Genomic DNA, 25,199 nt, shown 5'->3' on the forward strand with positions numbered 1-25,199 from the left:
CCATCATCTACACGACATAGCCCTGAATTTTCCAATGCGTAGCTCTTTGCAAAAGAGAGATATTGGCAAGGAAAAGCTGTCTTGTACCTTTGCATTTTTCTCCCAAACGAAGGACACTAGAAAGAAAATTTTAAAGCCTCCTGTTAGGCCATCATCTACACGACATAGCCCTGAATTTTCCAATGCGTAGCTCTTTGCAAAAGAGAGATATTGGCAAGGAAAAGCTGTCTTGTACCTTTGCATTTTTCTCCCAAACGAAGGACACTAGAAATATAATTTTAAAGCCTCCTGTTAGGCCATCATCTACACGACATAGCCCTGAATTTTCCAATGCGCAGCTCTTTGCAAAAGAGAGATATTGGCAAGGAAAAGCTGTCTTGTACCTTTGCATTTTTCTCCCAAACGAAGGACACTAGAAAGATAATTTTAAAGCCTCCTGTTAGGCCATCATCTACACGACATAGCCCTGAATTTTCCAAAGCGCAGCTCTTTGCAAAAGAGAGATATTGGCAAGGAAAAGCTGTCTTGTACCTTTGCATTTTTCTCCCAAACCAAGGACACTAGAAAGAAAATTTTAAAGCCTCCTGTTAGGCCATCATCTACACGACATAGCCCTGAATTTTCCAATGCGTAGCTCTTTGCAAAAGAGAGATATTGGCAAGGAAAAGCTGTCTTGTACCTTTGCATTTTTCTCCCAAACGAAGGACACTAGAAAGAAAATTTTAAAGCCTCCTGTTAGGCCATCATCTACACGGCATAGCCCTGAATTTTCCAATGCGCAGCTCTTTGCAAAGGAGAGATATTGGCAAGGAAAAGCTGTCTTGTACCTTTGCATTTTTCTCCCAAACGAAGGACACTAGAATGAAAATTTTAAAGCCTCCTGATAGTGCTTCATCTACACGGTATAGCCCTGAATTTTCCAATGCGCAGCTCTTTGCAAAAGAGAGATATTGGCAAGGAAAAGCTGTCTTGTACCTTTGCATTTTTCTCCCAAACGAAGGACACTACAAAGATAATTTTAAAGTCTCCTGTTAGGCTATCATCTACACGACATAGCCCTGAATTTTCCAATGCGCAGCTCTTTGCAAAAGAGAGATATTGGCAAGGAAAAGCTGTCTTGTACCTTTGCATTTTTCTCCCAAACGAAGGACACTAGAAAGAAAATTTTAAAGCCTCCTGTTAGGCCATCATCTACACGACATAGCCCTGAATTTTCCAATGCGCAGCTCTTTGCAAAAGAGAGATATTGGCAAGGAAAAGCTGTCTTGTACCTTTGCATTTTTCTCCCAAACGAAGGACACTAGAAAGAAAATTTTAAAGCCTCCTGTTAGGCCATCATCTACACGACATAGCCCTGAATTTTCCAATGCGCAGCTCTTTGCAAAAGAGAGATATTGGCAAGGAAAAGCTGTCTTGTACCTTTGCATTTTTCTCCCAAACGAAGGACACTAGAAAGAAAATTTTAAAGCCTCTTGTTAGGCCATCATCTACACGGCATAGCCCTGAATTTTCCAATGCGCAGCTCTTTGCAAAAGAGAGATATTGGCAAGGAAAAGCTGTCTTGTACCTTTGCATTTTTCTCCCAAACGAAGGACACTAGAAAGAAAATTTTCAAGCCTCCTGTTAGGCCATCATCTACACGGCATAGCCCTGAATTTTCCAATGCGCAGCTCTTTGCAAAAGAGAGATATTGGCAAGGAAAAGCTGTCTTGTACCTTTGCATTTTTCTCCCAAACGAAGGACACTAGAATGAAAATTTGAAAGCCTCGTGTTAGTGCTTCATCTACACGGCATAGCCCTGAATTTTCCAATGCGTAGCTCTTTGCAAAAGAGAGATATTGGTAAGGAAAAGCTGTCTTGTACCTTTGCATTTTTCTCCCAAACGAAGGACACTAGAAAGAAAATTTTAAAGCCTCCTGTTAGTGCTTCATCTACACGGTATAGCCCTGGATTTTCCAATGCGCAGCTCTTTGCAAAAGAGAGATATTGGCAAGGAAAAGCTGTCTTGTACCTTTGCATTTTTCTCCCAAACGAAGGACACTAGAAAGAAAATTTTAAAGCCTCTTGTTAGGCCATCATCTACACGGCATAGCCCTGAATTTTCCAATGCGCAGCTCTTTGCAAAAGAGAGATATTGGCAAGGAAAAGCTGTCTTGTACCTTTGCATTTTTCTCCCAAACGAAGGACACTAGAAAGAAAATTTTCAAGCCTCCTGTTAGGCCATCATCTACACGGCATAGCCCTGAATTTTCCAATGCGCAGCTCTTTGCAAAAGAGAGATATTGGCATGGAAAAGCTGTCTTGTACCTTTGCATTTTTCTCCCAAACGAAGGACACTAGAATGAAAATTTGAAAGCCTCCTGTTAGTGCTTCATCTACACGGTATAGCCCTGGATTTTCCAATGCGCAGCTCTTTGCAAAAGAGAGATATTGGCAAGGAAAAGCTGTCTTGTACCTTTGCATTTTTCTCCCAAACGAAGGACACTAGAAAGAAAATTTTAAAGCCTCCTGTTAGGCCATCATCTACACGACATAGCCCTGAATTTTCCAATGCGTAGCTCTTTGCAAAAGAGAGATATTGGCAAGGAAAAGCTGTCTTGTACCTTTGCATTTTTCTCCCAAACGAAGGACACTAGAAAGAAAATTTTAAAGCCTCCTGTTAGGCCATCATCTACACGACATAGCCCTGAATTTTCCAATGCGCAGCTCTTTGCAAAAGAGAGATATTGGCAAGGAAAAGCTGTCTTGTACCTTTGCATTTTTCTCCCAAACGAAGGACACTAGAATTAAAATTTTAAAGCCTCCTGTTAGGCCATCATCTACACGACATAGCCCTGAATTTTCCAATGCGCAGCTCTTTGCAAAAGAGAGATATTGGCAAGGAAAAGCTGTCTTGTACCTTTGCATTTTTCTCCCAAACGAAGGTCACTAGAAAGAAAATTTTAAAGCCTCCTGTTAGGCCATCATCTACACGACATAGCCCTGAATTTTCCAAAGCGTAGCTCTTTGCAAAAGAGAGATATTGGCAAGGAAAAGCTGTCTTGTACCTTTGCATTTTTCTCCCAAACGAAGGACACTAGAAAGAAAATTTTAAAGCCTCCTGTTAGGCCATCATCTACACGACATAGCCCTGAATTTTCCAATGCGCAGCTCTTTGCAAAAGAGAGATATTGGCAAGGAAAAGCTGTCTTGTACCTTTGCATTTTTCTCCCAAACGAAGGACACTAGAAAGAAACTTTTAAAGCCTCCTGTTTAGACCATCATCTACACGGCATAGCCATGAATTTTCCAATGCGCAGCTCTTTGCAAAAGAGAGATATTGGCAAGGAAAAGCTGTCTTGTACCTTTGCATTTTTCTCCCAAACGAAGGACACTAGAATTAAAATTTTAAAGCCTCCTGTTTAGACCATCATCTACACGGCATAGCCATGAATTTTCCAATGCGCAGCTCTTTGCAAAAGAGAGATATTGGCAAGGAAAAGCTGTCTTGTACCTTTGCATTTTTCTCCCAAACGAAGGACACTAGAAAGAAAATTTTAAAGCCTCCTGTTTAGACCATCATCTACACGACATAGCCCTGAATTTTCCAATGCGCAGCTCTTTGCAAAAGAGAGATATTGGCAAGGAAAAGCTGTCTTGTACCTTTGCATTTTTCTTCCAAACGAAGGACACTAGAAAGAAAATTTTAAAGCCTCCTGTTAGGCCATCATCTACACGACATAGCCCTGAATTTTCCAATGCGCAGCTCTTTGCAAAAGAGAGATATTGGCAAGGAAAAGCTGTCTTGTACCTTTGCATTTTTCTCCCAAACGAAGGACACTAGAAAGATAATTTTAAAGCCTCCTGTTAGGCCATCATCTACACGACATAGCCCTGAATTTTCCAATGCGCAGCTCTTTGCAAAAGAGAGATATTGGCAAGGAAAAGCTGTCTTGTACCTTTGCATTTTTCTCCCAAACGAAGGACACTAGAAAGAAAATTTTAAAGCCTCCTGTTAAGCCATCATCTACACGACATAGCCCTGAATTTTCCAATGCGCAGCTCTTTGCAAAAGAGAGATATTGGCAAGGAAAAGCTGTCTTGTACCTTTGCATTTTTCTCCCAAACGAAGGACACTAGAATTAAAATTTTAAAGCCTCCTGTTAGGCCATCATCTACACGACATAGCCCTGAATTTTCCAATGCGCAGCTCTTTGCAAAAGAGAGATATTGGCAAGGAAAAGCTGTCTTGTACCTTTGCATTTTTCTCCCAAACGAAGGACACTAGAATTAAAATTTTAAAGCCTCCTGTTAGGCCATCATCTACACGACATAGCCCTGAATTTTCCAATGCGCAGCTCTTTGCAAAAGAGAGATATTGGCAAGGAAAAGCTGTCTTGTACCTTTGCATTTTTCTCCCAAACGAAGGTCACTAGAAAGAAAATTTTAAAGCCTCCTGTTAGGCCATCATCTACACGACATAGCCCTGATTTTTCCAATGCGTAGCTCTTTGCAAAAGAGAGATATTGGCAAGGAAAAGCTGTCTTGTACCTTTGCATTTTTCTCCCAAACGAAGGACACTAGAAAGAAACTTTTAAAGCCTCCTGTTTAGACCATCATCTACACGGCATAGCCATGAATTTTCCAATGCGCAGCTCTTTGCAAAAGAGAGATATTGGCAAGGAAAAGCTGTCTTGTACCTTTGCATTTTTCTCCCAAACGAAGGACACTAGAAAGAAAATTTTAAAGCCTCCTGTTTAGACCATCATCTACACGGCATAGCCATGAATTTTCCAATGCGCAGCTCTTTGCAAAAGAGAGATATTGGCAAGGAAAAGCTGTCTTGTACCTTTGCATTTTTCTCCCAAACGAAGGACACTAGAATTAAAATTTTAAAGCCTCCTGTTTAGACCATCATCTACACGGCATAGCCATGAATTTTCCAATGCGCAGCTCTTTGCAAAAGAGAGATATTGGCAAGGAAAAGCTGTCTTGTACCTTTGCATTTTTCTCCCAAACGAAGGACACTAGAAAGAAAATTTTAAAGCCTCCTGTTTAGACCATCATCTACACGACATAGCCCTGAATTTTCCAATGCGCAGCTCTTTGCAAAAGAGAGATATTGGCAAGGAAAAGCTGTCTTGTACCTTTGCATTTTTCTTCCAAACGAAGGACACTAGAAAGAAAATTTTAAAGCCTCCTGTTAGGCCATCATCTACACGACATAGCCCTGAATTTTCCAATGCGCAGCTCTTTGCAAAAGAGAGATATTGGCAAGGAAAAGCTGTCTTGTACCTTTGCATTTTTCTCCCAAACGAAGGACACTAGAAAGATAATTTTAAAGCCTCCTGTTAGGCCATCATCTACACGACATAGCCCTGAATTTTCCAATGCGCAGCTTTTTGCAAAAGAGAGATATTGGCAAGGAAAAGCTGTCTTGTACCTTTGCATTTTTCTCCCAAACGAAGGACACTAGAATTAAAATTTTAAAGCCTCCTGTTAGTGCTTCATCTACACGGCATAGCCCTGAATTTTCCAATGCGTAGCTCTTTGCAATAGAGAGATATTGGCAAGGAAAAGCTGTCTTGTACCTTTGCATTTTTCTCCCAAACGAAGGACACTAGAATTAAAATTTTAAAGCCTCCTGTTAGGCCATCATCTACACGACATAGCCCTGAATTTTCCAATGCGCAGCTCTGTGCAAAAGAGAGATATTGGCAAGGAAAAGCTGTCTTGTACCTTTGCATTTTTCTCCCAAACGAAGGACACTAGAATTAAAATTTTAAAGCCTCCTGTTAGTGCTTCATCTACACGGCATAGCCCTGAATTTTCCAATGCGCAGCTCTTTGCAAAAGAGAGATATTGGCAAGGAAAAGCTGTCTTGTACCATTGCATTTTTCTCCCAAACGAAGGACACTAGAAAGAAAATTTTAAAGCCTCCTGTTAGGCCATCATCTACACGACATAGCCCTGAATTTTCCAATGCGCAGCTCTTTGCAAAAGAGAGATATTGGCAAGGAAAAGCTGTCTTGTACCTTTGCATTTTTCTCCCAAACGAAGGTCACTAGAAAGAAAATTTTAAAGCCTCCTGTTAGGCCATCGTCTACACGACATAGCCCTGAATTTTCCAATGCGCAGCTCTTTGCAAAAGAGAGATATTGGCAAGGAAAAGCTGTCTTGTAGCTTTGCATTTTTCTCCCAAACGAAGGTCACTAGAAAGAAAATTTTAAAGCCTCCTGTTAGGCCATCATCTACATGACATAGCCCTGAATTTTCCAATGCGTAGCTCTTTGCAAAAGAGAGATATTGGCAAGGAAAAGCTGTCTTGTACCTTTGCATTTTTCTCCCAAACGAAGGACACTAGAAAGAAAATTTTAAAGCCTCCTGTTAGGCCATCATCTACACGACATAGCCCTGAATTTTCCAATGCGCAGCTCTTTGCAAAAGAGAGATATTGGCAAGTAAAAGCTGTCTTGTACCTTTGCATTTTTCTCCCAAACGAAGGACACTAGAATTAAAATTTTAAAGCCTCCTGTTAGGCCATCATCTACATGACATAGCCCTGAATTTTCCAATGCGCAGCTCTTTGCAAAAGAGAGATATTGGCAAGGAAAAGCTGTCTTGTACCTTTGCATTTTTCTCCCAAACGAAGGTCACTAGAAAGAAAATTTTAAAGCCTCCTGTTAGGCCATCATCTACACGACATAGCCCTGAATTTTCCAATGCGCAGCTCTTTGCAAAAGAGAGATATTGGCAAGGAAAAGCTGTCTTGTAGCTTTGCATTTTTCTCCCAAACGAAGGTCACTAGAAAGAAAATTTTAAAGCCTCCTGTTAGGCCATCATCTACACGACATAGCCCTGAATTTTCCAATGCGTAGCTCTTTGCAAAAGAGAGATATTGGCAAGGAAAAGCTGTCTTGTACCTTTGCATTTTTCTCCCAAACGAAGGACACTAGAAAGAAAATTTTAAAGCCTCCTGTTAGGCCATCATCTACACGACATAGCCCTGAATTTTCCAATGCGCAGCTCTTTGCAAAAGAGAGATATTGGCAAGTAAAAGCTGTCTTGTACCTTTGCATTTTTCTCCCAAACGAAGGACACTAGAATTAAAATTTTAAAGCCTCCTGTTAGGCCATCATCTACACGACATAGCCCTGAATTTTCCAATGCGTAGCTCTTTGCAAAAGAGAGATATTGGCAAGGAAAAGCTGTCTTGTATCTTTGCATTTTTCTCCCAAACGAAGGACACTAGAAAGAAAATTTTAAAGCCTCCTGTTAGGCCATCATCTACACGACATAGCCCTGAATTTTCCAATGCGCAGCTCTTTGCAAAAGAGAGATATTGGCAAGGAAAAGCTGTCTTGTACCTTTGCATTTTTCTCCCAAACGAAGGACACTAGAAAGAAAATTTTAAAGCCTCCTGTTAGGCCATCATCTACACGACATAGCCCTGAATTTTCCAATGCGCAGCTCTTTGCAAAAGAGAGATATTGGCAAGGAAAAGCTGTCTTGTACCTTTGCATTTTTCTCCCAAACGAAGGACACTAGAAAGAAAATTTTAAAGCCTCCTGTTTAGACCATCATCTACACGGCATAGCCATGAATTTTCCAATGCGCAGCTCTTTGCAAAAGAGAGATATTGGCAAGGAAAAGCTGTCTTGTACCTTTGCATTTTTCTCCCAAACGAAGGACACTAGAATTAAAATTTTAAAGCCTCCTGTTTAGACCATCATCTACACGGCATAGCCATGAATTTTCCAATGCGCAGCTCTTTGCAAAAGAGAGATATTGGCAAGGAAAAGCTGTCTTGTACCTTTGCATTTTTCTCCCAAACGAAGGACACTAGAAAGAAAATTTTAAAGCCTCCTGTTTAGACCATCATCTACACGACATAGCCCTGAATTTTCCAATGCGCAGCTCTTTGCAAAAGAGAGATATTGGCAAGGAAAAGCTGTCTTGTACCTTTGCATTTTTCTCCCAAACGAAGGACACTAGAAAGAAAATTTTAAAGCCTCCTGTTAGGCCATCATCTACACGACATAGCCCTGAATTTTCCAATGCGCAGCTCTTTGCAAAAGAGAGATATTGGCAAGGAAAAGCTGTCTTGTACCTTTGCATTTTTCTCCCAAACGAAGGACACTAGAAAGAAAATTTTAAAGCCTCCTGTTTAGACTATCATCTACACGGCATAGCCATGAATTTTCCAATGCGCAGCTCTTTGCAAAAGAGAGATATTGGCAAGGAAAAGCTGTCTTGTACCTTTGCATTTTTCTCCCAAACGAAGGACACTAGAATTAAAATTTTAAAGCCTCCTGTTAGGCCATCATCTACACGACATAGCCCTGAATTTTCCAATGCGCAGCTCTTTGCAAAAGAGAGATATTGGCAAGGACAAGCTGTCTTGTACCTTTGCATTTTTCTCCCAAACGAAGGTCACTAGAAAGAAAATTACACTCTGGGTGTGCTGCTCCAGAGATTTCCCCAAATGTGGGAAACTCGACTGCATAATTTGTGTTTGCCCTGGTCGGCTCTCATATAATTCAGATCTCTTTGTCTCAGGTCTCTCTCCAGCCTAGTTTGCTGTCTGTTTCCACTTCTCTTTTCTTGAGCCGCTCCCTTCTATGCCCTTGCGCACTATCCTGACCTCTCCCGTCTGCTTACTTTGTGCCTTCCAACGCACAATGCATACTACAGGTAGTGCTGCAGGGCCCACCCCCTTTTACATGCTTTACAGAGCAGCTCTGGAGCTGTTACAGTGCCCAGCTGCTGCAAGAAATCATCTTGAATGCTTCAGGGGCTGGGGCATAGCCAACATGAGCCCCACACCGAAGGAGGGTGGAGATGTTTAATGCGAATTAGGGGTCATTCAAGCGCCACAAAAGGACCCCATGCCCTGCACATCCCTTTTTTCTTTTCATATGCAGACGAGGGTTGAAGCCAACTTTGACCCACTGCTTGGATGACATCACCATATGCAAATCCATCTGCTGCAGGCCTTCCCCCAGGAATGCTTGCACTAGTTGTTGCATTTGGTTTGTTGTTTGGGGGTGCTTCAGTATTAGGCAGCCTTCTGCCCTCCCATGTTCATCTGAAAATATGTGTTCTCCCTGCAGTTGTTGTCCCCAGATGAGAGTTCCCTTGTGCTGCCTCAGTTGAATCTCCTTTACTTGACAGAGATGTGCCTGAGCAGCGGCCCTCCCCAGCCCTATCCCAAATCATACTTATTTTGTATAGGAGATACCATGGTCATGAAGATTGTTCTCCCAGGGTGAGGTTCATTCATTGCATTCTGGGTATGCTGACCCCTGTGATTTCCCCAAATGTGGGAAACTCGACTGCATTATTTGTGGTAGTGGGGGACTGTGTTTGTGCTTTCCTCTGCTCAGCTCTGGTAAAAGTCAGATTTCTTTGTCTCAGATCTTCCTCTAGCCTTGTTCTTCTTTCGAGAGTTTCCTTGTGCTGCCTCAGTTGGATCTCCTTCACTTGACAGGGGGGTGCCCGAGCAGCGAACCTCCCCAGCTCTAGCCCAACTCCTACTTACCTGCCAGGTGAGATACTATGATCAGGAAGGTGCTTCTCCCAGGGCAAGGCTCACCCATTGCACTCTGGGTGTGCTGCTCCTGCGATTTCCCCAAATGTGGGAAACTTGACTGCATAATTTGTGTTTCCCCTGGTCGGCTCTCGTATAATTCAGATCTCTTTGTCTCAGGTCTCTCTCCAGCCTAGTTTGCTGTCTGTTTCCACTTCTCTTTTCTTGAGCCGCTCCCTTCTATGCCCTTGCGCACTATCCTGACCTCTCCCGTCTGCTTACTTTGTGCCTTCCAACGCACAATGCATACTACAGGTAGTGCTGCAGGGCCCACCCCCTTTTACATGCTTTACAGAGCAGCTCTGGAGCTGTTACAGTGCCCAGCTGCTGCAAGAAATCATCTTGAATGCTTCAGGGGCTGGGGCATAGCCAACATGAGCCCCACACCGAAGGAGGGTGGAGGTGTTTAATGCGAACTAGGGGTCATCCAAGCGCCGCAAAAGGCCGCCATGCCCTGCACGCCCCTTTTCTCTTTTCATATGCAGATGAGGGTTGAAGCCAACTTTGACCCACTGCTTGGATGACATCACCATATGCAAATCCATCTGCTGTAGGCCTTCCCCCAGGAATGCTTGTACTAGTTGTTGCATTTGGTTTGTTGTTTGGGGGTGCTTCAGTATTAGGCAGCCTTCTGCCCTCCCATGTTCATCTGAAAATATGTGTTCTCCCAGCAGTTGTTGTCCCCAGATGAGAGTTCCCTTGTGCTGCCTCAGTTGAATCTCCTTTACTTGACAGAGATGTGCCTGAGCAGCGGCCCTCCCCAGCTCTATCCCAAATCATACTTATTTTGCATAGGAGATACCATGGTCATGAAGATTGTTCTCCCAGGGTGAGGTTCATTCATTGCATTCTGGGTATGCTGACTCCTATGATTTCCCCAAATGTGGGAAACTCGACTGCATTATTTGTGGTAGTGGGGGACTGTGTTTGTGCTTTCCTCTGCTCAGCTCTGGTAAAAGTCAGATTTCTTTGTCTCAGATCTTCCTCTAGCCTTGTTCTTCTTTCGAGAGTTCCCTTGTGCTGCCTCAGTTGGATCTCCTTCACTTGACAGGGGGGTGCCCGAGCAGCGAACCTCCCCAGCTCTAGCCCAACTCCTACTTACCTGCCAGGTGAGATACTATGATCAGGAAGGTGCTTCTCCCAGGGCAAGGCTCACCCATTGCACTCTGGGTGTGCTGCTCCTGCGATTTCCCCAAATGTGGGAAACTTGACTGCATAATTTGTGTTTCCTCTGGTCGGCTCTCGTATAATTCAGATCTCTTTGTCTCAGGTCTTTCTCCAGCCTAGTTTGCTGTCTGTTTCCACTTCTCTTTTCTTGAGCCGCTCCCTTCTATGCCCTTGCGCACTATCCTGACCTCTCCCGTCTGCTTACTTTGTGCCTTCCAACGCACAATGCATACTACAGGTAGTGCTGCAGGGCCCACACCCTTTTACATGCTTTACAGAACAGCTCTGGAGCTGTTACAGTGCCCAGCTGCTGCAAGAAATCATCTTGAATGCTTCAGGGGCTGGGGCATAGCCAACATGAGCCCCACACCGAAGGAGGGTGGAGATGTTTAATGTGAATTAGGGGTCATCCAAGCGCCACAAAAGGACGCCATGCCCTGCACATCCCTTCTTTCTTTTCATATGCAGACGAGGGTTGAAGCCAACTTTGACCCACTGCTTGGATGACATCACCATATGCAAATCCATCTGCTGCAGGCCTTACCCCAGGAATGCTTGTACTAGTTGTTGCATTTGGTTTGTTGTTTGGGGGTGCTTCAGTATTAGGCAGCCTTCTGCCCTCCCATGTTCATCTGAAAATATGTGTTCTCCCTGCAGTTGTTGTCCCCAGATGAGAGTTCCCTTGTGCTGCCTCAGTTGAATCGCCTTTACTTGACAGAGATGTGCCTGAGCAGCGGCCCTCCCCAGCCCTATCCCAAATCATACTTATTTTGCATAGGAGATACCATGGTCATGAAGATTGTTCTCCCAGGGTGAGGTTCATTCATTGCATTCTGGGTATGATGACCCCTGTGATTTCCCCAAATGTGGGAAACTTGACTGCATTATTTGTGGTAGTGGGGGACTGTGTTTGTGCTTTCCTCTGGTCAGCTCTGGTAAAAGTCAGATTTCTTTGTCTCAGATCTTCCTCTAGCCTTGTTCTTCTTTCGAGAGTTCCCTTGTGCTGCCTCAGTTGGATCTCCTTCACTTGACAGGGGGGTGCCCGAGCAGCGAACCTCCCCAGCTCTAGCCCAACTCCTACTTACCTGCCAGGTGAGATACTATGATCAGGAAGGTGCTTCTCCCAGGGCAAGGCTCACCCATTGCACTCTGGGTGTGCTGCTCCTGCGATTTCCCCAAATGTGGGAAACTTGACTGCATAATTTGTGTTTCCTCTGGTCGGCTCTCGTATAATTCAGATCTCTTTGTCTCAGGTCTTTCTCCAGCCTAGTTTGCTGTCTGTTTCCACTTCTCTTTTCTTGAGCCGCTCCCTTCTATGCCCTTGCGCACTATCCTGACCTCTCCCGTCTGCTTACTTTGTGCCTTCCAACGCACAATGCATACTACAGGTAGTGCTGCAGGGCCCACACCCTTTTACATGCTTTACAGAACAGCTCTGGAGCTGTTACAGTGCCCAGCTGCTGCAAGAAATCATCTTGAATGCTTCAGGGGCTGGGGCATAGCCAACATGAGCCCCACACCGAAGGAGGGTGGAGATGTTTAATGTGAATTAGGGGTCATCCAAGCGCCACAAAAGGACGCCATGCCCTGCACATCCCTTTTTTCTTTTCATATGCAGACGAGGGTTGAAGCCAACTTTGACCCACTGCTTGGATGACATCACCATATGCAAATCCATCTGCTGCAGGCCTTACCCCAGGAATGCTTGCACTAGTTGTTGCATTTGGTTTGTTGTTTGGGGGTGCTTCAGTATTAGGCAGCCTTCTGCCCTCCCATGTTCATCTGAAAATATGTGTTCTCCCTGCAGTTGTTGTCCCCAGATGAGAGTTCCCTTGTGCTGCCTCAGTTGAATCGCCTTTACTTGACAGAGATGTGCCTGAGCAGCGGCCCTCCCCAGCCCTATCCCAAATCATACTTATTTTGCATAGGAGATACCATGGTCATGAAGATTGTTCTCCCAGGGTGAGGTTCATTCATTGCATTCTGGGTATGATGACCCCTGTGATTTCCCCAAATGTGGGAAACTTGACTGCATTATTTGTGGTAGTGGGGGACTGTGTTTGTGCTTTCCTCTGGTCAGCTCTGGTAAAAGTCAGATTTCTTTGTCTCAGATCTTCCTCTAGCCTTGTTCTTCTTTCGAGAGTTCCCTTGTGCTGCCTCAGTTGGATCTCCTTCACTTGACAGGGGGGTGCCCGAGCAGCGACCCTCCCCAGCTCTAGCCCAACTCCTACTTACCTGCCAGGTGAGATACTATGATCATGTAGGTGCTTCTCCCAGGGCAAGGCTCACCCATTGCACTCTGGGTGTGCTGCCCCTGTGATTTCCCCAAATGTGGGAAACTTGACTGCATAATTTGTGTTTCCCCTGGTCGGCTCTCGTATAATTCAGATCTCTTTGTCTCAGGTCTCTCTCCAGCCTAGTTTGCTGTCTGTTTCCACTTCTCTTTTCTTGAGCCGCTACCTTCTATGCCCTTGCGCACTATCCTGACTTCTCCCGTCTGCTTACTTTGTGCCTTCCAACGCACAATGCGAACTACTGGTAGTGCTGCAGGGCCCACACCCTTTTACTTGCCTTACAGAGCAGCTCTGGAGCTGTTACAGTGCCCAGCTGCTGTAAGAAATCAGCTTGAATGCTTCAGGGGCTGGGGCATAGCCAACATGAGCCCCACACCGAAGGAGGGTGGAGGTGTTTAATGCGAACTAGGGGTCATCCAAGCGCCGCAAAAGGCCGCCATGCCCTGCACGCCCCTTTTCTCTTTTCATATGCAGATGAGGGTTGAAGCCAACTTTGACCCACTGCTTGGATGACATCACCATATGCAAATCCATCTGCTGTAGGCCTTCCCCCAGGAATGCTTGTACTAGTTGTTGCATTTGGTTTGTTGTTTGGGGGTGCTTCAGTATTAGGCAGCCTTCTGCCCTCCCATGTTCATCTGAAAATATGTGTTCTCCCAGCAGTTGTTGTCCCCAGATGAGAGTTCCCTTGTGCTGCCTCAGTTGAATCTCCTTTACTTGACAGAGATGTGCCTGAGCAGCGGCCCTCCCCAGCTCTATCCCAAATCATACTTATTTTGCATAGGAGATACCATGGTCATGAAGATTGTTCTCCCAGGGTGAGGTTCATTCATTGCATTCTGGGTATGCTGACTACTATGATTTCCCCAAATGTGGGAAACTCGACTGCATTATTTGTGGTAGTGGGGGACAGTGTTTGTGCTTTCCTCTGCTCAGCTCTGGTAAAAGTCAGATTTCTTTGTCTCAGATCTTCCTCTAGCCTTGTTCTTCTTTCGAGAGTACCCTTATGCTGCCTCAGTTGGATCTCCTTCACTTGACAGGGGGGTGCCCGAGCAGCGAACCTCCCCAGCTCTAGCCCAACTCCTACTTACCTGCCAGGTGAGATACTATGATCAGGAAGGTGCTTCTCCCAGGGCAAGGCTCACCCATTGCACTCTGGGTGTGCTGCTCCTGCGATTTCCCCAAATGTGGGAAACTTGACTGCATAATTTGTGTTTCCTTTGGTCGGCTCTCGTATAATTCAGATCTCTTTGTCTCAGGTCTTTCTCCAGCCTAGTTTGCTGTCTGTTTCCACTTCTCTTTTCTTGAGCCGCTCCCTTCTATGCCCTTGCGCACTATCCTGACCTCTCCCGTCTGCTTACTTTGTGCCTTCCAACGCACAATGCATACTACAGGTAGTGCTGCAGGGCCCACACCCTTTTACATGCTTTACAGAACAGCTCTGGAGCTGTTACAGTGCCCAGCTGCTGCAAGAAATCATCTTGAATGCTTCAGGGGCTGGGGCATAGCCAACATGAGCCCCACACCGAAGGAGGGTGGAGATGTTTAATGTGAATTAGGGGTCATCCAAGCGCCACAAAAGGACGCCATGCCCTGCACATCCCTTCTTTCTTTTCATATGCAGACGAGGGTTGAAGCCAACTTTGACCCACTGCTTGGATGACATCACCATATGCAAATCCATCTGCTGCAGGCCTTACCCCAGGAATGCTTGCACTAGTTGTTGCATTTGGTTTGTTGTTTGGGGGTGCTTCAGTATTAGGCAGCCTTCTGCCCTCCCATGTTCATCTGAAAATATGTGTTCTCCCTGCAGTTGTTGTCCCCAGATGAGAGTTCCCTTGTGCTGCCTCAGTTGAATCGCCTTTACTTGACAGAGATGTGCCTGAGCAGCGGCCCTCCCCAGCCCTATCCCAAATCATACTTATTTTGCATAGGAGATACCATGGTCATGAAGATTGTTCTCCCAGGGTGAGGTTCATTCATTGCATTCTGGGTATGATGACCCCTGTGATTTCCCCAAATGTGGGAAACTTGACTGCATTATTTGTGGTAGTGGGGGACTGTGTTTGTGCTTTCCTCTGGTCAGCTCTGGTAAAAGTCAGATTTCTTTGTCTCAGATCTTCCTCTAGCCTTGTTCTTCTTTCGAGAGTTCCCTTGTGCTGCCTCAGTTGGATCTCCTTCACTTGACAGGGGGGTGCCCGAGCAGCGACCCTCCCCAGCTCTAGCCCAACTCCTACTTACCTGCCAGGTGAGATACTATGATCATGTAGGTGCTTCTCCCAGGGCAAGGCTCACCCATTGCACTCTGGGTGTGCTGCCCCTGTGATTTCCCCAAATGTGGGAAACTTGACTGCATAATTTGTGTTTCCCCTGGTCGGCTCTCGTATAATTCAGATCTCTTTGTCTCAGGTCTCTCTCCAGCCTAGTTTGCTGTCTGTTTCCACTTCTCTTTTCTTGAGCCGCTCCCTTCTATGCCCTTGCGCACTATCCTGACTTCTCCCGTCTGCTTACTTTGTGCCTTCCAACGCACAATGCGAACTACTGGTAGTGCTGCAGGGCCCACACCCTTTTACTTGCCTTACAGAGCAGCTCTGGAGCTGTTACAGTGCCCAGCTGCTGCAAGAAATCAGCTTGAATGCTTCAGGGGCTGGGGCATAGCCAACATGAGCCCCACACCGAAGGAGGGTGGAGGTGTTTAATGCGAACTAGGGGTCATCCAAGCGCCGCAAAAGGCCGCCATGCCCTGCACGCCCCTTTTCTCTTTTCATATGCAGACGAGGGTTGAAGCCAACTTTGACCCACTGCTTGGATGACATCACCATATGCAAATCCATCTGCTGCAGGCCTTCCCCCAGGAATGCTTGTACTAGTTGTTGCATTTGGTTTGTTGTTTGGGGGTGCTTCAGTATTAGGCAGCCTTCTGCCCTCCAATGTTCATCTGAAAATATGTGTTCTCCCTGCAGTTGTTGTCCCCAGATGAGAGTTCCCTTGTGCTGCCTCAGTTGAATCTCCTTTACTTGACAGAGATGTGCCTGAGCAGCGGCCCTCCCCAGCCCTATCCCAAATCATACTTATTTTGCATAGGAGATACCATGGTCATGAAGATTGTTCTCCCAGGGTGAGGTTCATTCATTGCATTCTGGGTATGCTGACCCCTGTGATTTCCCCAAATGTGGGAAACTCGACTGCATTATTTGTGGTAGTGGGGGACTGTGTTTGTGCTTTCCTCTGGTCAGCTCTGGTAAAAGCCAGATTTCTGTGTCTCAGATCTTCCTCTAGCCTTGTTCTTCTTTCGAGAGTTCTCTTGTGCTGCCTCAGCTGGATCTCCTTCACTTGACAGGGGGGTGCCCGAGCAGCGACCCTCCTCAGCTCTTGCCCAACTCCTACTTACCTGCCAGGTGAGATACTATGATCATGAAGGTGCTTCTCCCAGGGCAAGGCTCACCCATTGCACTCTGTGTGTGCTGCTCCAGCGATTTCCCCAAATGTGGGAAACTCGACTGCATAATTTGTGTTTCCCCTGGTCGGCTCTCGTATAATTCAGATCTCTTTGTCTCAGGTCTCTCTCCAGCCTAGTTTGCTGTCTGTTTCCACTTCTCTTTTCTTGAGCCGCTCCCTTCTATGCCCTTGCGCACTATCCTGACTTCTCCCGTCTGCTTACTTTGTGCCTTCCAACGCACAATGCGAACTACAGGTAGTGCTGCAGGGCCCACACCCTTTTAGTTGCCTTACAGAGCAGCTCTGGAGCTGTTACAGTGCCCAGCTGCTGCAAGAAATCAGTTTGAATGTTCTTCGTTGATTGATGGAAGAAACATCTTACAAAAACTCTCCAGATTATTGACTTTTTAAAGTTTTTCTAGGAAACGTTCTAGATGAATGCTTATTAGCGTTTGTCAGAATGTACGTTTGCAAAGTGTCTCTGTGGCGCAATCAGTTAGCGTGTTCGGTTATTATCCAAAAGGTTGGTGGTTCAATCCCACCCAGGGACGTAATTTACCTTGTTATCAGATTTTGGTGATCTTTAAGTAGACAAGTCAAAATTTCAAACCCCCTCTTGTGGTGTAGGGTACCTGGCCTTCTCTGATGTAATCAGAGTTAGATTTGATTAAGTGATTTTATAAAAAAAACAGCTAGGAAGCACAATTTAGCAGTGGGTTGCAGAGAAAAAGAAATATGCTGGCAAAAAAATCCAATTGAGTGATTAAACAGCTCTTCATTTTCTGGCTTTATTTTTATGCTAACAAATTTGTACTCTGAAAAGTGTCCACAAAGCCAAGTATCTGATTAACACCTTTGTAGGGATGGTTTTTCACCTATTACTAAATTAAACTTGCTTCATTGGAAAGGCAGCAAGATGCATCGTCATTTCAATATCTACTGAAATAATACAGGTTGACACCAGGAAACATTAACGCCACTGCATCCTTGCTGCTTTCTCATGTGGAAGTCTGTTTAATGTGAAAACAAGGTGATATCTAATTAGCACACAGGTAAGGAATTAAGAAAATCTTTATTTAAGGGTGAAGATGTTTCTCACAAAATCGTTGCCCCAATGCATCATTGAAATTCAAGCTGGAAAGATGATTTTAATATATCACTTGTACATTTTGTATTGCTCTTCTGGTCACAATGTAGTTTGTTTTTGTCAATTACCATTTTAATAATAGGGTAAAGAAAATTAAGTGGATTTTTGAAAGAAAACAATACTGTCAATATACTATTAAAACAAATTAAAATGGTAAAAGATATTGTACTTTAAGTAAAAATAAAAGAGCAAAAATATCAATCCCAGTTTTGGATTACTTTAATTAACAAAAAAAATGCATATAGCAAAGGATAGTTTCAATCTGCCTACCTCTGGGTTATGGACCCAGCATGCTTCCATTGCAGTACTCTGCTGCACATGTAAGTGCAAGAGATCCTGAAGCACTCACTCATCATGGGAAAGTACCAATGTGTTTCTTCGTTGGTTGATGGAAGAAACATCTTACAAAAACTCTCCAGATTATTGACTTTTTAAAGTTTTTCTAGGAAACGTTCTAGATGAATGCTTATTAGCCTTTGTCAGTATGTACTTTTGCAAAGTGTCTCTGTGGCGCAATTGGTTAGTGTGTAAGGCTATTAACCAAAAGGTTGGTGGTTTAATCCCACCCAGGAATGTAATTGACCTTGTGATCAGATTTTGGTGATATTTAAGTAGACAAGTCAAAATTTCAAACCCCCTCTTATTGTGTAGGGTACCTGGCCTTCTCTGATGTAATCAGAGTTAGATTTGATTCAGTGATTTTATAAAAAACAGCTAGGAAGCACAATTTAGCAGTGGGTTGCAGATAAAAAAAATATGCTGGCAAAAAAATACAATTGAGTGATTAAACAGCTCTTCATTTTCTGGCTTTATTTTTATGCTAACAAATTTGTTCTCTGAAAAGTGTCCACAAAGCCAAGTCTCTGATTAACACCTTTGTAGGGATGGTTTTTCACCTATTACTAAATTAAACTTGCTTCATTGGAAAGGCAGCAAGATGCATCCTCATTTCAATGTCTACTGAAATAATACAGGTTGACACCAGGAAACATTAACGCCACTGCATCCTTGCTGCTTTCTCATGTGGAAGTCTGTTTAATGTGAAAACAAGGTGATATCTAATTAGCACACAGGTAAGGAATTAAGAAAATCTTTATTTAAGGGTGAAGATGTTTCTCACAAAATCGTTGCCCCAATGCATCATTGAAATTCAAGCTGGAAAGATGATTTTAATATATCACTTGTACATTTTGTATTGCTCTTCTGGTGACAATGTAGTTTGTTTTTGTCAATTACCATTTTAATAATAGGGTAAAGAAAATTAAGTGGATTTTTGAAAGAAAACAATACTGTCAATATACTATAAAAACAAATTAAAATGGTAAAAGTTATTGTACTTTAAGTATAAAAAAAAGAGCCAAAATATCAATCCCAGTTTTGGATTACTTTAATTAACAAAAAAAATGCATATAGCAAAGGATAGTTTCAATCTGCCTACCTCTGGGTTATGGGCCCAGCATGCTTCCATTGCAGTACTCTGCTGCACATGTAAGTGCAAGAGATCCTGAAGCACTCACTCATCATGGGAAAGTACCAATGTGTTTCTTCATTGGTTGATGGAAGAAACATCTTACAAAAACTCTCCAGATTATTGACTTTTTAAAGTTTTTCTAGGAAACGTTCTAGATGAATGCTTATTAGCCTTTGTCAGTATGTACTTTTGCAAAGTGTCTCTGTGGCGCAATTGGTTAGTGTGTAAGGCTATTAACCAAAAGGTTGGTGGTTCAATCCCACCCAGGGACGTAATTGACCTTGTGATCAGATTTTGGTGATATTTAAGTAGACAAGTCAAAATTTCAAACCCCCTCTTATTGTGTAGGGTACCTGGCCTTCTCTGATGTTATCAGAGTTAGATTTGATTCAGTGATTTTATAAAAAACAGCTAGGAAGCACAATTTAGCAGTGGGTTGCAGAGAAAAAAAATATGCTGGCAAAAAAATCCAATTGAGTGATTAAACAGCTCTTCATTTTCTGGCTTTATTTTTATGCTAACAAATTTGTTCTCTGAAAAGTGTCCACAAGGCCAAGTCTCTGATTAACACCTTTGTAGGGATGGTTTTTCACCTATTACTAAATTAAACTTGCTTCATTGGAAAGGCAGCAAGATGCATCCTCATTTCAATGTCTACTGAAATAATACAGGTTGACACCAGGAAACATTAACGCCACTGCATCCTTGCTGCTTTCTAATGTGGAAGTCTGTTTAATGTGAAAACAAGGTGATATCTAATTAGCACACAGGTAAGGAATTAAGAAAATCTTTATTTAAGGGTGAAGATGTTTCTCACAAAATCGTTGCCCCAATGCATCATTGAAATTCAAGCTGGAAAGATGATTTTAATATATCACTTGTACATTTTGTATTGCTCTTCTGGTGACAATGTAGTTTGTTTTTGTCAATTACCATTTTAATAATAGGGTAAAGAAAATTAAGTGGATTTTTGAAAGAAAACAATACTGTCAATATACTATTAAAACAAATTAAAATGGTAAAAGTTATTGTACTTTAAGTAAAAATAAAAGAGCCAAAATATCAATCCCAGTTTTGGATTACTTTAATTAAAAAAAAAAGCATACAGCAGAGGATAGTTTCAATCTGCCTACCTCTGGGTTATGAGCCCAGCATGCTTCCATTGCTGTACTCTGCTGCACATGTAAGTGCAAGAGATCCTGAAGCACTCACTCATCATGGGAAAGTACCAATGTGTTTCTTCGTTGGTTGATGGAAGAAACATCTTACAAAAACTCTCCAGATTATTGACTTTTTAAAGTTTTTCTAGGAAACGTTTTAGATGAATGCTTATTAGCATTTGTCAGTATGCACTTCCGCAAAGTGTCTCTGTGGCACAATCAGTTAGTGTGTATGGCTATTTACTAAAAGGTTGGTGGTTCAATCCCACCCAGGGATGTAATTGACCTTGTTATCAGATTTTGGTGATCTTTAAGTAGACAAGTCAAAATTTCAAACCCCCTCTTATGGTGTAGGGTACCTGGCCTTCTCTGATGTAATCAGAGTTAGATTTGATTCATTGATTTTATAAAAACAGCTAGGAAGCACAATTTAGCAGTGGTTGCAGAGAAAAAAAATATGCTGGCAGAAAAATCCAATTGAGTGATTAAACAGCTCTTCATTTTCTGGCTTTATTTTTATGCTAACAAATTTGTTCTCTGAAAAGTGTCCACAAAGCCAAGTCTCTGATTAACACCTTTGTAAGGATGGTTTTTCACCTATTACTAAATTAAACTTGCTTCATTGGAAAGGCTGCAAGATGCATCCTCATTTCAATGTCTACTGAAATAATACAAGTTGACACCAGGAAACATTAACGCCACTGCATCCTTGCTGCTTTCTCATGTGGAAGTCTGTTTAATGTGAAAACAAGGTGATATCTAATTATCACACAGGTAAGGAATTAAGAAAATCTTTATTTAAGGGTGAAGATGTTTCTCACAAAATCGTTGCCCCAATGCATCATTGAAATTCAAGCTGGAAAGATGATTTTAATATATCACTTGTACATTTTGTATTGCTCTTCTGGTGACAATGTAGTTTGTTTTTGTCAATTGCCATTTTAATAATAGGGTAAAGAAAATTAAGTGGATTTTTGAAAGAAAATAATACTGTCAATATACTATTAAAACAAATTAAAATGGTAAAAGTTATTGTACTTTAAGTAAAAATAAAAGAGCCAAAATATCAATCCCAGTTTTGGATTACTTTAATTAACAAAAAAAAAGCATATAGCAGAGGATAGTTTCAATCTGCCTACCTCTGGGTTATGGGCCCAGCATGCTTCCATTGCTGTACTCTGCTGCACATGTAAGTGCAAGAGATCCTGAAGCACTCACTCATCATGGGAAAGTACCAATGTGTTTCTTCGTTGGTTGATGGAAGAAACATCTTACAAAAACTCTCCAGATTATTGACTTTTTAAAGTTTTTATAGGAAACGTTTTAGATGAATGCTTATTAGCACTTGTCAGTATGTACTTTTTGCAAAGTGTCTCTGTGGCGCAATCGGTTAGTGTGTTAGGCTATTAACCAAAAGGTTGGTGGTTCAATCCCACCCAGGAACGTAATTGACCTTGTGATCAGATTTTGGTGATATTTAAGTAGACAAGTCAAAATTTCAAACCCCATCTTATTGTGTAGGGTATCTGGCCTTCTCTGATGTAATCAGAGTTAGATTTGATTCAGTGATTTTATAAAAACATCTAGGAAGCACAATTTAGCAGTGGGTTGCAGAGAAAAAGAAATATGCTGGCAAAAAAATCAAATTGCGTGATTAAACAGCTCTTCATTTATGGCTTTATTTTTATGCTAACAAATTTGTTCTCTGAAAAGTGTCCACAAAGCCAAGTCTCTGATTAACACCTTTGTAAGAATGGTTTTTCACCTATTACTAAATTAAACTTGCTTCATTGGAAAGGCAGCAAGATGCATCCTCATTTCAATGTCTACTGAAATAATACAAGTTGACACCAGGAAACATTAACGCCACTGCATCCTTGCTGCTTTCTCATGTGGAAGTCTGTTTAATGTGAAAACAAGGTGATATCTAATTAGCACACAGGTAAGGAATTAAGAAAATCTTTATTTAAGGGTGAAGATGTTTCTCACAAAATTGTTGACCCAATGCATCATTGAAATTCAAGCTGGAAAGATGAATTTAATATATCACTTGTACATTTTGTATTGCTCTTCTGGTGACAATGTAGTTTGTTTTTGTCAATTACCATTTTAATAATAGGGTAAAGAAAATGAAGTGGATTTTTGAAAGAAAACAATACTGTCAATATACTATTAAAACAAATTAAAATGGTAAAAGTTATTGTACTTTAAGTAAAAATAAAAGAGCCAAAATATCAATCCCAGTTTTGGATTACTTTAATTAACAAAAAAAATGCATATAGCAGAGGATAGTTTCAATCTGCCTACCTCTGGGTTAAGGGCCCAGCATGCTTCCATTGCAGTACTCTGCTGCACATGTAAGTGCAAGAGATCCTGAAGCACTCACTCATCATGGGAAAGTACCAATGTGTTTCTTCGTTGGTTGATGGAAGAAACATCTTACAAAAACTCTCCAGATTATTGACTTTTTAAAGTTTTGCTAGGAAACGTTTTAGATGAATGCTTATTAGCCTTTGTCAGTATGGACTTTCGCAAAGTGTCTCTGTGGCGCAATCAGTTAGTATGTACGGCTATTAACCAAAAGGTTGGTGGTTCAATCCCACCCAGGGACCTAATTGACCTTGTTGTCAGATTTTGGTGATCTTTAAGTAGACAAGTCAAAATTTCAAACCCCCTGTTATGGTGTAGGGTACCTGGCCTTCTCTGATGTAATCAGAGTTAGATTTGATTCAGTGATTTTATAAAAACAGCTAGGAAGCACAATTTAGCAGTGGGTTGCAGAGAAAAAAAATATGCTGGCAGAAAAATCCAATTCAGTGATTAAACAGCTCTTTATTTTCTGGCTTTATTTTTATGCTAACAAATTTGTTCTCTGAAAAGTGTCCACAAAGCCCAGTCTCTGATTAACACCTTTGTAAGGATGGTTTTTCACCTATTACTAAATTAAACTTGCTTCATTGGATAGGCAGCAAGATGCATCCTCATTTCAATGTCTACTGAAATAATACAGGTTGACACCAGGAAACATTAACGCCACTGCATCCTTGCTGCTTTCTCATGTGGAAGTCTGTTTAATGTGAAAACAAGGTGATATCTAATTAGCATACAGGTAAGGAATTAAGAAAATCTTTATTTAAGGGTGAAGATGTTTCTCACAAAATCGTTGCCCCAATGCATCATTGAAATTCAAGCTGGAAAGATGATTTTAATATATCACTTGTACATTTTGTATTGCTCTTCTGGTGACAATGTAGTTTGTTTTTGTCAATTACCATTTTAATAATAGGGTAAAGAAAATTAAGTGGATTTTTGAAAGAAAACAATACTGTCAATATACTATTAAAACAAATTAAAATGGTAAAAGTTATTGTACTTTAAGTAAAAATAAAAGAGCCAAAATATCAATCCCAGTTTTGGATTACTTTAATTATCAAACAAAAAAATGCATATAGCAGAGGATAGTTTCAATCTGCCTACCTCTGGGTTATGGGCCCAGCATGCTTCCATTGCTGTACTCTGCTGCACATGTAAGTGCAAGAGATCCTGAAGCACTCACTCATCATGGGAAAGTACCAATGTGTTTCTTCGTTGGTTGATAGAAGAAACATCTTACAAAAACTCTCCAGATTATTGACTTTTTAAAGTTTTTCTAGGAAACGTTTTAGATGAATGCTTATTAGCCTTTGTCAGTATGGACTTTTGCAAAGTGTCTCTGTGGCACAATCAGTTAGTGTGTACGGCTATTAACCAAAAGGTTGGTGGTTCAATCCCACCCAGGGACGTAATTGACCTTGTTATCAGATTTTGGTGATCTTTAAGTAGACAAGTCAAATTTCATACCCCCTGTTATGGTGTAGGGTACCTGGCCTTCTCTGATGTAATCAGAGTTAGATTTGATTCAGTGATTTTATAAAAACATCTAGGAAGCACAATTTAGCAGTGGGTTGCAGAGAAAAAGAAATATGCTTGCAAAAAAATCAAATTGCGTGATTTAACAGCTCTTAATTTTCTTGCTTTATTTTTATGCTAACAAATTTGTTCTCTGAAAAGTGTCCACAAAGCCAAGTCTCTGATTAACACCTTTGTAGGGATGGTTTTTCACCTATTACTAAATTAAACTTGCTTCATTGGAAAGGCAGCAAGATGCATCCTCATTTCAATGTCTACTGAAATAATACAGGTTGACACCAGGAAACATTAACGCCACTGCATCCTTGCTGCTTTCTCATGTGGAAGTCTGTTTAATGTGAAAACAAGGTGATATCTAATTAGCACACAGGTAAGGAATTACGAAAATCTTTATTTAAGGGTGAAGATGTTTCTCACAAAATTGTTGCCCCAATGCATCATTGAAATTCAAGCTGGAAAGATGATTTTAATATATCACTTGTACATTTTGTATTGCTCTTCTGGTGACAATGTAGTTTTTTTTGTCAATTACCATTTTAATAACAGGGTAAAGAAAATTAAGTGGATTTTTGAAAGAAAACTATACTGTCAATATACTATTAAAACAAATTAAAATGGTAAAAGTTATTGTACTTTAAGTAAAAATAAAAGAGCAAAAATATCAATCCCAGTTTTGATTACTTAAATTAACAAAAAAAATGCATATAGCAAAGGATAGTTTCAATCTGCCTACCTCTAGGTTATGGGTCCAGCATGCTTCCATTGCAGTACTCTGCTGTCATGTAAGTGCAAGAGATCCTGAAGCACTCACTCATCATGGGAAAGTACCAATGTGTTTATTCGTTGGTTGATGGAAGAAACATCTTACAAAAACTCTCCAGATTATTGATTTTTTAATGTTTTTCTAGGAAACGTTCTAGATGTATGCTTATTAGCCTTTGTCAGTATGCACTTTTTGCAAAGTGTCTCTGTGGCGCAATCGGTTAGTGTGTTTGGCTATTAACCAAAAGGTTGGTGGTTCAATCCCACCAAGGGACGTAATTAA

The 25,199-nt window shown here is 41.9% G+C and overlaps 14 non-coding genes across 14 annotated transcripts; all 14 read left to right on the forward strand.

Moving 5' to 3' along the window:
- The first annotated feature begins 9,196 nt into the window (after nucleotides 1–9,196).
- LOC135031009 (U1 spliceosomal RNA) lies at nucleotides 9,197–9,360 on the forward strand. The gene has a single exon (XR_010226883.1). It is a non-coding gene; the product is annotated as a U1 spliceosomal RNA (small nuclear RNA).
- A 152-nt stretch (nucleotides 9,361–9,512) lies between these two features.
- Nucleotides 9,513–9,675, forward strand: LOC135031018 (U1 spliceosomal RNA). The gene has a single exon (XR_010226892.1). It is a non-coding gene; the product is annotated as a U1 spliceosomal RNA (small nuclear RNA).
- A 671-nt stretch (nucleotides 9,676–10,346) lies between these two features.
- Nucleotides 10,347–10,510, forward strand: LOC135031010 (U1 spliceosomal RNA). The gene has a single exon (XR_010226884.1). It is a non-coding gene; the product is annotated as a U1 spliceosomal RNA (small nuclear RNA).
- Nucleotides 10,511–10,662: 152 nt separating this feature from the next.
- On the forward strand, nucleotides 10,663–10,825 carry LOC135031015 (U1 spliceosomal RNA). The gene has a single exon (XR_010226889.1). It is a non-coding gene; the product is annotated as a U1 spliceosomal RNA (small nuclear RNA).
- A 671-nt stretch (nucleotides 10,826–11,496) lies between these two features.
- On the forward strand, nucleotides 11,497–11,660 carry LOC135031011 (U1 spliceosomal RNA). The gene has a single exon (XR_010226885.1). It is a non-coding gene; the product is annotated as a U1 spliceosomal RNA (small nuclear RNA).
- Nucleotides 11,661–11,812: 152 nt separating this feature from the next.
- Nucleotides 11,813–11,975, forward strand: LOC135031016 (U1 spliceosomal RNA). Its single transcript, XR_010226890.1, has one exon. It is a non-coding gene; the product is annotated as a U1 spliceosomal RNA (small nuclear RNA).
- A 671-nt stretch (nucleotides 11,976–12,646) lies between these two features.
- On the forward strand, nucleotides 12,647–12,810 carry LOC135031012 (U1 spliceosomal RNA). The gene has a single exon (XR_010226886.1). It is a non-coding gene; the product is annotated as a U1 spliceosomal RNA (small nuclear RNA).
- A 152-nt stretch (nucleotides 12,811–12,962) lies between these two features.
- On the forward strand, nucleotides 12,963–13,125 carry LOC135031021 (U1 spliceosomal RNA). The gene has a single exon (XR_010226894.1). It is a non-coding gene; the product is annotated as a U1 spliceosomal RNA (small nuclear RNA).
- A 671-nt stretch (nucleotides 13,126–13,796) lies between these two features.
- LOC135031014 (U1 spliceosomal RNA) lies at nucleotides 13,797–13,960 on the forward strand. The gene has a single exon (XR_010226888.1). It is a non-coding gene; the product is annotated as a U1 spliceosomal RNA (small nuclear RNA).
- Nucleotides 13,961–14,112: 152 nt separating this feature from the next.
- LOC135031017 (U1 spliceosomal RNA) lies at nucleotides 14,113–14,275 on the forward strand. The gene has a single exon (XR_010226891.1). It is a non-coding gene; the product is annotated as a U1 spliceosomal RNA (small nuclear RNA).
- Nucleotides 14,276–14,946: 671 nt separating this feature from the next.
- Nucleotides 14,947–15,110, forward strand: LOC135031013 (U1 spliceosomal RNA). The gene has a single exon (XR_010226887.1). It is a non-coding gene; the product is annotated as a U1 spliceosomal RNA (small nuclear RNA).
- A 152-nt stretch (nucleotides 15,111–15,262) lies between these two features.
- LOC135031022 (U1 spliceosomal RNA) lies at nucleotides 15,263–15,425 on the forward strand. Its single transcript, XR_010226895.1, has one exon. It is a non-coding gene; the product is annotated as a U1 spliceosomal RNA (small nuclear RNA).
- A 671-nt stretch (nucleotides 15,426–16,096) lies between these two features.
- Nucleotides 16,097–16,260, forward strand: LOC135031008 (U1 spliceosomal RNA). Its single transcript, XR_010226882.1, has one exon. It is a non-coding gene; the product is annotated as a U1 spliceosomal RNA (small nuclear RNA).
- A 152-nt stretch (nucleotides 16,261–16,412) lies between these two features.
- On the forward strand, nucleotides 16,413–16,575 carry LOC135031019 (U1 spliceosomal RNA). Its single transcript, XR_010226893.1, has one exon. It is a non-coding gene; the product is annotated as a U1 spliceosomal RNA (small nuclear RNA).
- Nucleotides 16,576–25,199: the final 8,624 nt, after the last annotated feature.

This window comes from Pseudophryne corroboree, unplaced genomic scaffold (assembly GCF_028390025.1).
Source record: "Pseudophryne corroboree isolate aPseCor3 unplaced genomic scaffold, aPseCor3.hap2 scaffold_510, whole genome shotgun sequence".
NCBI lineage: Eukaryota > Metazoa > Chordata > Amphibia > Anura > Myobatrachidae > Pseudophryne > Pseudophryne corroboree.